The sequence below is a fragment of the Watersipora subatra genome, chromosome 4 (genome assembly GCF_963576615.1).
Source record: "Watersipora subatra chromosome 4, tzWatSuba1.1, whole genome shotgun sequence".
Lineage (NCBI taxonomy): Eukaryota > Metazoa > Bryozoa > Gymnolaemata > Cheilostomatida > Watersiporidae > Watersipora > Watersipora subatra.
This window is the reverse complement of record NC_088711.1, coordinates 67005435-67019376: the sequence shown is the minus strand read 5'-3', so window position 1 is coordinate 67019376 and position 13942 is coordinate 67005435.

The window sequence follows — 13942 nt, the reverse complement described above, 5'->3', positions numbered from 1 at the left end:
CTTCTAGGTAAGGCATAAACGAATGCCATACAGTCTACAATCAGAGAACAGTTTTCAGGCACAGCTTTGACAAGCGAGTTATCTTTGCAGTGGCTTTCAATTCCACAAAGAAGATGAGCTTTTACACATATGCCAAGCCCAGCTCCATCATGTGATGAAAGGGCTGGTGGTGTAGACGACAGTAAGCGGCCAAGGATTTTCCTCATGTCTATATGTCGCTGCATGCTGACCACAAGCTATCAACCAAATATATTGCGATTGGCGATGGTGCTTTTCTTTTGACAATCTTTGTTGGCTGGGACCTAAAGAGCTGTTGCAAAAGTTTGAAGTCTACTTTTCTTTATTTTACTGAATATACAACCCTGCTCATCTTGCAAACGCTTTTTCAGATATTTCTGAACTTGAGTTTCGCTTATCATATCAGCTGACTGAAGACTGCTGTTGAGTTTCATTGGCTGTAGCACCAGAGCTGAGTGAAACGAGAGTGTCTTGATGTGTCCAGGTTGATCATTGACTCAACATTATCAATAAGATTGTTGTGAGCCTTTTCATCGTCTTTGACTCTGAAAATGCAATTGAGTGAAAATCATTACAGAAGTTATGCAAGCCATACTGTACAAATGAGAATTCTATGTAAGATGCAATGTATTTACTGTAAACTAATTACAGTCAAACATGGATAACTCGCCCATGGATAGCTCAAACACATGTTTAACTTGAACGGTTTATTTGGTCCGTTCCCACGTAATGATAAATTGCTATAGATAAATCGAACTCAACACTGTTAACTTGAACTGTTTCTTGCCCAACGGCTACCGAAAGGGTTGTCATCGCTTTAGAAAATCACTTCATTCCAAGCCATAGAGGTAAACCTCAACTTTTGGTAATTCACAAGCGTTGTTATTACCACCATCGGCAAAATATCTTTTTCAACGAATTTTCTAAAGGTTTGGTGAAATTTAATTTATACCAAACATCCGCTTAGCAATCGCCTTTCGGAAGCAAGGTAAAGTGAGGTAATCTTTGCATAAACCTCAAGAAAAATCGGCAAAATTGATCGTGGGTAAAACGCTCAAAAGAAAAAGATGTTTTTTCTTTTGAGCATTTCAACAACGATCAAGTTTTGCCAATGTCAATCTAAAAAACATCCTGGCAATAACATCAACTCAAGCAACAAACCAATCTCAAGTGATGGAAAAATCTCTATACTTTTTAATAAAAACGTTTTAAACTTTACATTAGAAGCATTTATTTTGAAACAAGCCATTTGTGCTTTTGATTTATATTATAGTTTGTAGATGCACATGTATCTACTAATAAATAAGTAAATACATGGACTTGTGACAGTGCTCTGATAACTTGAACGCTCTGATAATTCAAACACTTTCGCTCGGTCCCGTGGGGTTCGAGTTATCCATGTTTGACTGTATTGTACTTGCAGCTTGAGTATGCAGACGCATTCATTTGGTAAATGGCCAATGGATGGATAAGATACATAAGAAGCATACCATGAATCATCTAAGTCTTTGTAAACTGCAACCCACTACTGACTTCAGCTAGAACTTCACAGCATTGCGTTACAGCTGCTTTACCACGATGAGCAAGAACCATCATTCGATCAACCCTAAAGACAGAAAGTCAGTCACATTCAACCACTCATGAGTGCAAATAAAATAGAAGCTGTCATGCACAAAATAATAATAAAAACAGGGATTAGCTGAGGTTTAATTAAGTTCTGATGGTTAATTGTAACTTGCTTTTAGTAAGCACTATGCTTTTAATGCACCCGCTAGCCTTCGACTCACGATTTATAGTTTGTTCGATTACGTGGTCAGCGGCCACCGAGTTAAGCCCATGGTTGGAGTGTTGGCGTACAGTCCATGAGCCAGGTGCCTTCTGGAGCTGAGATGCCAGCCATGGATGGAAGTTTTCTATGTTATTCATCTCAAGCCAGTATAAATTGGCATACCTGTAGGTACAATGTACAATGTGAATGAATGCACAATAAACAATGCACAGCTCTATGTCGGTGTGTACACCGCATGATTTCTTGTAAATTCATTCAACTGGTCCATCATAATAACCTGGCATAATTCACCTTGTCGTAGGCAAAGAAATATTTCAACATTAGTCGTACTGTACGGAGTGCTCCGGCCAATCGCTCTCTCACGTAGCTCGGAGAAAAGTGAGCAGTAGCAGCTCTAAGTACCCATTCCAAAATCTTTAAGTGGGGCTTTCAACACACCAGATCCTAACATGATAAAGAAAACTCTTCTTCAAAGTCTTCTAGCTCTAATATGGTATTTGGATTTTGGAGCATACCATTTAAAAGACTGGCAAGTCCATCAAAAATACCTCGGTTTTTTCTTGTGATGAAAGAAACTCAAAAAGCTGAATGCGTGCCAAAGATTTGTATGCAAATCTCAGAAGTCAGAAGTTTATGACATGGTACGCTTCTGTTGTACATGCGACCAAATAACACACTGCTCACTGAGCCACTTGCACGGACGTTGGATTCTATAAAGATATCCTCAAACCCAAATATGAAAAATCGCTTGCCAAGCACTCTAAAGTCATTGCAGTGTGAAATTCTCTTATCCTTATTACCAGAAGTTTGCTGAATTCCCGGTCTTACCAGCGAATCTGCTGTGCCTTAGGATGGTTTGCTTGAGCAAGTACATCAAATATGTTTTCAGCATCGAGGAGGACTGCCATCTAAATAGCATTGACCAAAATGTATTTTACTGTCGATAACTCTGTAGGTGAGGCCCTGATCACAGGGAGATAGGATAGCTGAGATGTTGGCAGTGGAGATGAAAGCTGGATATTGAATCCTGTCCAACCTGGAAAGAAACCAGGTGGGCTGTTACGTTTGGCAATGAGGTATAGCGGTTTCTTTGGTAATTGAGTATGTAGAACTTTCTGTTGGAACTTTCTGTTAGAGCATCGTGAGCGCTGACTATTTCTGCAGTTGTCAATGCAGGACCTTATTGGCAGCCAAAACAAATGGCTCTAATTTGCGGGGGTTTCTTGGAATTGCCTTAACATTTTGCTGATCCTCTCAGTGCTGGGGCAAACTATTTCATGTTGACAAAGGGTAAACAGTCTGTAATGGGCATGATATTGACTGAACTGCGATACCATTGGTGACTCGGGTAATTCTAGTATCACTTATGGTTTGCTCTGAGAAATCAATATTGTCATAGACAAGCGTGGTAATACTGTTCCTAGAAAATGTATCAGCAATGCCAAATGTTTTTGACGTCTTTGCTGATTGGCCAGTGAGGTCTCTGAAGCGTAGAGAGTCATAGCTAACTGAATGTCCAATGGGATTGATGGTGGTAATAATTTGATAATATGCCATACTATAAATTGTTTTAGAAGATTCAGTTGGGCTCTATGCAGTTCATCAAATATTGTGAGCTACACTCACTGATTTTCACTTGTGGCAGAAGCTGTTTCCGCATACACTATTAGACAATATTCTCTTCTGCAAAAACGATGGTAGCAGAGCTCTTTAGCTATACAAATCTCTTGCAGTAGCGTTAGCATAGCAGCATTATTTCTTAACATGGCTGCTTAGAGCAACCTATTTGTAGAGATTACATCCCCAAAAAATGCTCTTGAACTTTCATATTTGCAATAACCAAGCAAAACATAAGACAACAAATCATACTATCATGCATAAAAGAACTTTGAGGCAAAGCACATTATTAAGTCATGCTCATGTACCAAGTGATCTATGACACTGACTTTGATAACTGTTTCAACTTACCAGCATCGTCTTTCCAATCAATCATACATAGAATGTCATTACCACGTTTGTGTGTGACAGTATCTTCAACTAGCTTTGTTCCTGATTTGCATAAAACACACATTTTGGGAAGAACAGCCGTGCATCGAGGGTTCAGACTGGAAGATCGAAGAAACTTGGTAGGCGTTGAGCTTACGAGGGGAGGTATTCCAGATTCAACAGAAATCTGTAGTTGCAAAAATATAGACTATATGGCAATGATATTTAATAAAAAAGAAACAGTAGCTTGTTGTGGCTACTTAGATGTAAGATGTGGAGATAGGACAATCAACTTTTGACAATCATTTATTGAAGTATAATATCTGCAGTTACTACTCATTGATACGGGTGACACCAACAAATGATAGTCTAAAAATGAGCTGCATTCCTTTGAAAAATAAATGATTGAGTGAAGAGAATGTATAATGCTTCAATAGAGGAATACATCCACCCCGTGATTGATAATCACTTGATTATTTATTATATGGACAAAGTAAAATTAGTTTGCTATTTTCTCACCTTAATTTCCTCCGAAGGCTCGAGATTATTTGCAACTTGAAAAGCTCTCTGATACTTTGGTTCGCTGGCAAACCTCATCCAAAATCCAGCGCAGTATTTTCATGAGTCGAGCTGCACGAGCTGTTAGAATGACTTGAATATTTTTGCTATGGATCACTCAGGCGCTTTGTAGATGGTGCTCCACAGCTCGCAAAAACGCTTGATTATTGGTTTTGTGCTATCGCTAAGACTTATTAGCTCACTAAAATGTGGTGATTGATTATAATGAATTATGCAATCCATGATAGCTACCTTTGGAAATTAGTATGAAAAGTAAATTAAAGTTTTCGACTGCTGCTACCGACGCTGACAAGCCGCTGGGCGAGACCGGAAACAGATTACAAACCTAATTGCCATCGGCGTCATTTAAGACCCCCGTACTACAATATGATGTAAATGTAAGTCTATGACTCTCACTAGCTGATTCGACTGATTGCACACGGCAAAACAAATATTTTATTTTTCTATTACCGCTCACCTTTTAATGGCCAATTACTACTAGTGTATCAACTATAATAGCGGTAGTAGGAGACCAGATTAATACTGACTAGATTGGAAACATGCTGAAAATATTAAGCTACCAGAGACCCCATCCGCTGCCACCCGTTGACACGACAACACTCTGTGGCCATCAAACTAATAATATTTTTGTAGAAAACCAATTTATTTTTGGGAGTTTTTCCTCCTCTTCTCTTCCTCTCCCAAGCAGAATTTTGCTTTGAGATAAGAGACAATTTTGAACTATGAGATGGCTCCTGATGCGGCAGCTAATTGGCATAGCTTAACAGCTAGGCCACTTTCAAGAACAGCACCGCTCGGGTTTTCTCATCAGATCAGTGTAAAAAGTTTGAAAACAGCAGGTAAAAAAGTGGCTTACGTTTGATAGTGAAGGTAAAAGCGGGTCGGCCAAAACAGGAAGGCAAAAACAGGTAAAACGGAGAAAAGAATAAACTACAGTTTTATAACACATCGGAATATAAAACCAAACGAAAGTTGAGCTCCGAAAAATGTAAGATCGACTTACAAATAAATTTGTATCATTCAAAATATGATTATCAATAGCATAAACTTCCTAAAATTAAATACAACAAGTGCCCCGCAAAAAAAGTTTTGAGTTTAACCTAAAATGCAATGTAAGAACATTAGATATAAAACACCAAACAAAAACGTAAGTCTTGTTTATAGAAACAAATGGTTTCGCACCATTGACCTTTGTAAAACATCAAGCCTTTTATTGGTGAGAAAAGCTACTATAAAACGATATCCATTGATTTTTTTTGACATCATCAAGCTGTTTGCACACGTGCTCGTTAACGAAAAAGTCGTCATATTTGTAAAAAACGATCGTTTTTCTTTTATTTAATAGTACTTTTTGGTGTTGTTTTGATACTGTAAAAAAAAATTGCAAACAAAAGAATCGTTTCCAAACATTTATTGCAAAAGCTTCGTGTTTTTAACAATAAAATTGTCTATAAAAATGGCTGACAACGATAATATTACATCACGAAAAAACAAAGGATAGCATTTCTTGTTAATATTTCATAGATGAATAGAGGTTTATAGTGTGTCGGAATTCGGGTTAAGGAAGTTGCCATGAAACATTGAAAGTGATGATAAATATTGAAAAAGCATTTGCTGCATCGCAATTGATGCATATTTTGCCTAAACTCATCTATTTTACTACTACTAATTAAATATTCATCTTAACTGTCTAAAACATCTTCATAGAAAACCTAAATATCATTCTACCGCGAATATATCAGGTTTTGTAGATATTTTGTTCACATATTATGCTCATTCATCGGTCAATAAAGGTTGACTTGCAACAAAACTCACATTACAATTATTTAATATCAACAGATTCACCATGTCTTACTCTGCTGTGTTGAGGGTAAAAAATCTGTAGAAAAGTGATAACAAGCTCTTAAAGATGTGATTGCGTCAAATTTGAGTTGATCTTAAAAGAAAGCATTTTTTTCACTATCAGTTGATATGTTGTTTGTTGTGTTAGGCGATCTCATTTCCAAGATATTTGAAGATTGAAGTCGAAAAAATCTGATTGCGGTAAAAACGCTCAGGCCAAACAAACATGCCCAGACTTGCCCAAAAAGATGTCACGCATGATTTATCTGTCAATATATTTCGTATTCACATCGGCTATTTGCGACAAAAGTCTAGTCCTACGCGGCTCTATTGGCATATATTTTATTTTGTATTTGTTCATGTTGGTTAGAATCAAATTTTAAACCCTGTTATAGATACATTATTATGAATGTTTCAAAGGCCTCAAACAACGAAAATTGAAAATTTGTCTTACTCACTTTCTCCAAATGCTGTGTAAACATTTGAGTACCGACTACCAATTTTACCGGTCTACGGTAATTCTGTCAAGCAAACTATGTAGAATAAAGTCTTTGTATCAGCACAGTTCCGCCGCTACCCAAACTAACGATATAAAGCCTCCCAAAAGCCCCGCCCACATTATGTCCGTCGCCTATCGAGGCGGGGCTGTATATCATTGCCCACACCAAAAACTAGTTTCTTACTACCGTAAGTAAAATGATCAAACTGCGTCTTTAAAAATAATATACATAGGGATAGAGTTTTAAGGATGAGAAGTATGCTGCAAACTGGATTTGAACTCACATTCTCCAGTTCTGCGGACATCCATATACTTACTGTATCCACTTCACTACAATATTCTGCAAATCATGTTTTGCATTGTCTTCAACAATATTATTTTATATAATTTTTACAAGCAAAAGGATTTTCATCCCGGCATAAAGCTTTTATTAAAAATATTCATCAAGTCGTGGCCACTCACATAGTTTTAGCTGAAACAATAAGACAAATTCATCTACTGCAACAAACTCAAACAAAACATCCTGGTTTATGCAGCACACATTCAAGTCTCTCTTTCTCCTTTATGGCAGTTTCCACACTGACAAAGCTGCTTCGGCTGGTGGCAAGACATAAACATCCTGTAATCAGTAAAACAAATGCAATAAATATATATGTCATTCATAAATATGTCATGCTAAAGCGTATTTACTGAAAGCTTCCAAATTGGGAGTTTGATAGACTGGGAATGTAATTTTAAAAACAAATAAATTTTTAACAAAGGCACACGTACGCCAAGCCAAAGATTCGAAGCTTTGGTTTTAGAAGTTAAAAATTTGCATTGATCAATCAATTTTCTTCACTTTCTACAAGTGAAAAGTGAACATCTAAAGTCAAATCATAAATCTAATTTACTAGATAAAACAGCCACAAAAAATTTGAAGCAAATGTAGCTAGGTGAACCGATAAAAAAATATAAAACGATGATTAGTGATAGCAAAAAGTTATAATTTTATTAATTAGTACATGTATTAATGAGTACTAAAATATTACCATTAGTATATTCATCAATCTAAGTCATTGTATTGATAAATGCTAAAGATCAAAAAGAAGCCGTCATGAACTCACTGAACATACGTATCTCGCACGCGCAGGAAATTAAATTTTAGCCTCTAACAGGGAAATATAATCTGAATGTAAACTCAACAAGAAACTCTATAGGAGATTCAAAGTAAAAGATAAATTTACCTCCATTCTCCGATCTTCCTCCGTAGAACTTTAACTACCTGATACCAAGAAAACTCAGAGTCACCTTCGCTGTAACTTCACAGCAGTTTTTACAATTATGTTGTTCGCCAATAAAACATGTCGATCGAGTAATTCATTAAAGTAATGATGTTAATTAAATTAGTAAATATCGATGTCCATGTGATTTAATAATAGGGTAAAATCCCTGAATTTGAGATCACAGACAACGCGTTTTACGAGTGATAACATTTATTACGGCCTATATAAAAATTTCGCGCTGATGATCGGCTTAGGGAGCGACCTCATATTTATTGCTCGTGGTTTCTTTTCAGATGTATTGCTTGTGACGTCATGAAAGAAGCACCCGCTGAAACTTGAGCTTTTTAAAAGAGGGTTTCATTAAAACGCATATATCTCTGGACAGGGTTGTCGTACAAAGACAAAACTAGCATCAAACTGTAGCTGATGTTTTAGCCTTTTATGGGTGTCATGCAAGTGCCAAGTATTACTGGTACTTTGCCAACAAACATTATGCTTTTTAGCTAAAGCTTTATACAAGCTAATATTATATAGTACTGTCTCATTATAGCTATTAATAATGCTTGTAGCTTTTTACAAAGCTTTTCTATGACCAAACATATAAATACTTGGGTTTTCTGTTATCAAATCAGTTGTCTCTGGAGTGTGCAATAAACCATTTCTCTAATTTAATACTCTATTTAATTGCTTCTGTACAGAAACATAACAGAAGCCAATTGGCAACAAGGATGGGATACAGACGTCAGCAAAATGAAAGAATGGAGGAGAATAAGAAACTGATGGAGCTACTACTACAAAACCTACAACGGAAACAAGAAACAGCTGCAACCGCTGTTCCAGCCTTCCCAGGTTTTGACCCAACAGCAGAGCTACTAACAGATTACATAGACAGATTCAACACATTCATTGCAGCAAATTCTATTCATCAAGACAAGATTGCTGGCACTTTTCTCACCAACCAACAGCCTACACCTGACAAGCAGAAGGAAGGAAAGCTATGCTACAGATGTGACCGAACTAACCATACAGCGGATGACTGCAGATTCAAAGCAGCCACCTGCAACTTTTGTTCTAAACAAGGTCACATAGAAAGAGCATGCAAGAAAAAGAAATCATCTGCAGCAGAAAAACCAGTAAAGATGATAGAATGCACATCAACCAAGATGGTGAAACTTGCTGAAAACATCAAACTGGAGGGAAACAACTTCACACTTGAACTGGACACTGGAGCATGTGACAACTTCATCTGTAAATCAATATGGGAGAAGCTAGGAAAGCCAAACCTAAAACCTAATACAGTTAACTACAAATCAGCCTCAGGACATCTCATAAAGACGCTTGGCAGATGTGAGCTAACTGCCCAATTGGATGCACAGAAAGAAGTCAGACTACCATTTGTGATTAGTGCTGTACAAGATCTCAACCTACTAGGAAGAACTGCTATACAGCAACTAGGCATCTCTATTGATGACAAGCTACAACAGAACCTTGTATCAACAATCACAGAGAACCAGCCAGATGGGAGGTTACAAATCAAGTGTAAGGAGATGTGCAAAGAATTTCCAGAAATATTCAAAGACGAGCTAGGATGTCTCAAGAACTTTGAACTAGAGATAAACTTCAAACCTTCAACAAAGCCAGTCTTCTGTCGACCCAGACCAGTTCCTATTGCCTTGACAGAAGAGCTCAACCAAGCATACGAAGCAGGTGTAGCTAAAGGCATATGGGAACCAACTCAATTCAACCAGTATGGAACACCAGTTGTACCTGTACGCAAATCTACAACAGGTCAAGCTGCAGGGAAGATCAGAGTATGTGGAGACTACTCCAAGACTATCAATAATCAGCTAGAAACACATAGGAAACCTATCCCACTACCAGAAGATCTAATCAGAAAACTAGGTGGAGGCTATTGCTACACAAAGATTGATTTAGCAGATGCCTACAATCAAATATTGTTGGCACCAGAAAGTCAACGACGACTAGCACTATCAACACACCGAGGAGTACTACTACAGAAGAGGTTGCCCTTTGGCATAAGCTCAGCACCAGGGTATTTTCAAGAAATCATGGAGCAACTGACACAAGACCTCCCAGGAGTAGCAGTATACCTAGATGATATACTAGTGAGTGGAGCCAATGCAGAGAGCCATCTACAAAACTTACGTCGACTTCTTCAAAGATTAGAAGAAAGAGGGCTCATATGTAGAAAAGACAAGTGCTGTTTTGCTCAACCTACAGTAGAGTATCTGGGACACAAACTCACTTCAAAGGGAATCACTAAAGGAAAGAAGGCAGATGCAGTACAACAGATGCCAGTCCCAACAGACTTAACTCAGCTAAGATCTTTCTTAGGAGCTACACAATTCTACAGCAAGTTCATACCCAATCTGTCACAACTCACAGGACCATTGCACAAACTGACACGCAAAGGAGAGACCTGGAAGTGGGGCACTGAACAAGAAAAGAGCTTCAACAAACTGAAAGATATGCTATCAACTGATAGTGTCTTAGCACACTTCAACCCAGATCTTGACATTGGAATCTCATGTGATGCTTCAGAAGCTGGACTGGGAGCTGTACTATTTCATCGTTATCCTGATGGAAGTGAGAGACCAATAGCCAATGTTTCAAAAACACTGACCAGCACACAGAGGAAATATGGACAAATACAAAAAGAAGCTCTCTCAATCATATTTGCTCTAAAGAAGTATCACCAGTACCTGTATGGTCGACGGTTTATCTTGGTAACTGACCACAGACCTCTTCTCACACTTCTAGGACCTACCAAAGGTGTTCCAGCTCTAGCAGCCAACAGACTAGCAAGATGGGCACTGGTACTAAATCAGTATGACTACACCATAGAATACAGATCTACCCAGCATCATCAAAATGCAGATGTCCTCTCAAGACTGCCAGTTGGACCTGATAAAGAGTTTGATGCAAGAGAAGATGAGGATGATGTTGATACAGTATGCACTATTCACACTATTGGACAACAGCTCAACTCTACAGACTACAATGTTCTAGCAAAGGAGACAAAGAAAGACACAACACTAGCCACAGTAATGCGCTACACAGCAGAAGGATGGCCTGGTAACAAAGAGATGAAGGAGACTCAGCTGTCACTCTTCCACAAGATCTCAGATTCACTTTCTATCACTGAAGGTTGTCTTCTATATGGCAACAGAGTAGTCATTCCTGTCAAGTTACAACAGGAAGTATTAAAGATCCTTCACCTTGGACACTTTGGAATGGAAAGAATGAAGAAGCTAGCTCGAACTGCTGTCTATTGGCCTCGCATTGACTCTGATATAGAGGAGACAAGCCGACAGTGCAATGCCTGTGCTGAACACCAGAAGCTTCCACAGAAGTATCCTATACATCCCTGGATGCTACCTGAGAAGCCATGGAGTCGTCTTCACTTAGATCATGCAGTGAACTTCATGGGCAGCCAATGGCTAGTGATGATAGATGCCTACTCAAAGTATCCATGCATACACAGGATGTCATCTACTTCTACCAGAGCTACCACAGACATCTTAGAGGAGATATTCGCACACTTTGGATACCCTCACACCATAGTCACTGACAATGCTACCAGCTTCACCTCAGGAGAGTTTCAGCAGTGGTGTCAAGAGAGAAGCATTGTTCACCTCACTGGAGCACCCTACCATCCAGCTACAAATGGCGCAGCTGAAAGACTAGTACAATCCTTCAAACAAGCCATGAAGAAATCGTCACTCTCACCTAAATCTGCACTACAACAGTTCCTGATGCACTATGGAAGGACACCACTTCCTACAGGATACTCTCCCAGTCAGCTGCTGAATGGAAGACAGATGAGATGCAAGATTGACACCCTATTGCCATCACCCGCACACATAGCACAGTTTCATCAATCCAGAGAAGTCAACCGATCGGCAGAAAAGACAGTTAGCAAGATACACAGCTACAATCTTGGAGCACCATGCTATGCCTTGTATCATGGACCTAAACGCAACAGACAACCTAGATGGGTTCCAGCCATTGTTACTAAGATATATGGAACTCGTAGTCTCAATGTCAAAGTGGTACCAAAGGGACCTACTTGGAGAAGACATGTTGAACAACTCAGACCAAGATACTCAACAGAAGAAGATCAAGACCCTGGAGATAAACCTGATATAACAGAGGAGACAAAACTGCAACTACCAGCCCCTACAACTGTAACAGAGCAACCTCCGTCTAGAAGAAGACCACGCAACCCTCGTCTACCTGATGGAGATGAGTAGAGCAGAGACAAACCCCGAAGGTCTAAGAGAACCAGAAAGAACCTTTAGCTTAGTGAGGAGGTGTCATGCAAGTGCCAAGTATTACTGGTACTTTGCCAACAAACATTATGCTTTTTAGCTAAAGCTTTATACAAGCTAATATTATATAGTACTGTCTCATTATAGCTATTAATAATGCTTGTAGCTTTTTACAAAGCTTTTCTATGACCAAACATATAAATACTTGGGTTTTCTGTTATCAAATCAGTTGTCTCTGGAGTGTGCAATAAACCATTTCTCTAATTTAATACTCTATTTAATTGCTTCTGTACAGAAACATAACAATGGGTCTTAATTTCATTAAATCGAATTTTTTGACGCAACCACATCTTTAAAACCTCAAAAACGAACAGTTAATCGCAGCCATCACGAAACTGCCGTAGATTAGAATCGCTTTCCAAAACGGCTCAAATGGGACGTAGTTGAACAAGAAGGCTTCTGTTTACACTTTCATGCAGTCTCATTCGTCAAAGCATTTCCGCAAATATACTTCATGCATTCAATAAAGCCATGTCTATGGTCCTTGCGCGTCTATTTCATCATAATTTTAAAGCTGTCATTTGAGCACTGATATCTCAAAACTTACCGTGTAAATTCGTTTTACGTTTTCAACTTTAGCTCGAAGTGCATATCATCCTCTGATGAACATGCGGAGCTGGTTGGTCACCTGCGATAGGCAAAAAGCGCTGTAGTAACTGTTCGCACGATTTGGCAGAAAGTATAGGTCACATGATCAGATTACGACTAGATGATTAAAACAATAACTGAACTGCTGGAGTATGTCAGCAAAATAAAAAGACTCCAAACTGTTGCGTTTTTATGATGGCTGCGATTAATTGTTCGTCTTTGAGGTTTGATATCTGTTGATATCAAATAACTGTAATGTAAATTTTGTTGCAAGTCAACCTTTAAATTTCATCAATTCTGAGCCATTGCAGATTCACAGAAGCCACGTAAGCTTTTATGTGGAAATGCAAAAATCGCATCGAAACGATTAAAAGAAATGCTGAGCCTGCGACAGCAATTTCACTCTTGCTGTCGGAGAGGGCAAAATATAGGTAACATAGATCACGCTACGCTCTTCAAAAGGTCAATATCATACTCATACACTTATTACCTATACTATGTTATACTATGTTAACTACAAGTATAGTTAATAGGTCTATGAATATACTGTAACCTATTGTGGGTACAATCATTTTGTACTCACTCATGTATACTGTATATGCATACTGTACCCATATTGTGCACTAGTGGTATGTATGAGACAATTATATCTGTTTAATGTACAGTACCCAATTAATTATCAATGTACTGACACAACTAGTCTGTGTTAGTCCAACAAACAAAGTACAACTGTATATCACCTTTAGTACAATAAACTAGTTTAACCATTCAATTCACAAGCACCTGTCAAAGCTTATCACCAGTTATCACTACAATTTAATTAATCTTAAACTAACCAGTTGGGTAGAGGTTATCAGGACCACCATCATATCTTGGTTCTGTTTTTATTTCTGCAACTACTGCAATATTTATGAAAGTTCATCTAAAGAGAATGATAAGGAGAAGTTTTTCACATATATAATAAGATGTCATGAATTTCATGAAAAAAATTCTTCAATAGAATTACCTTCATCACTGTCTGTGG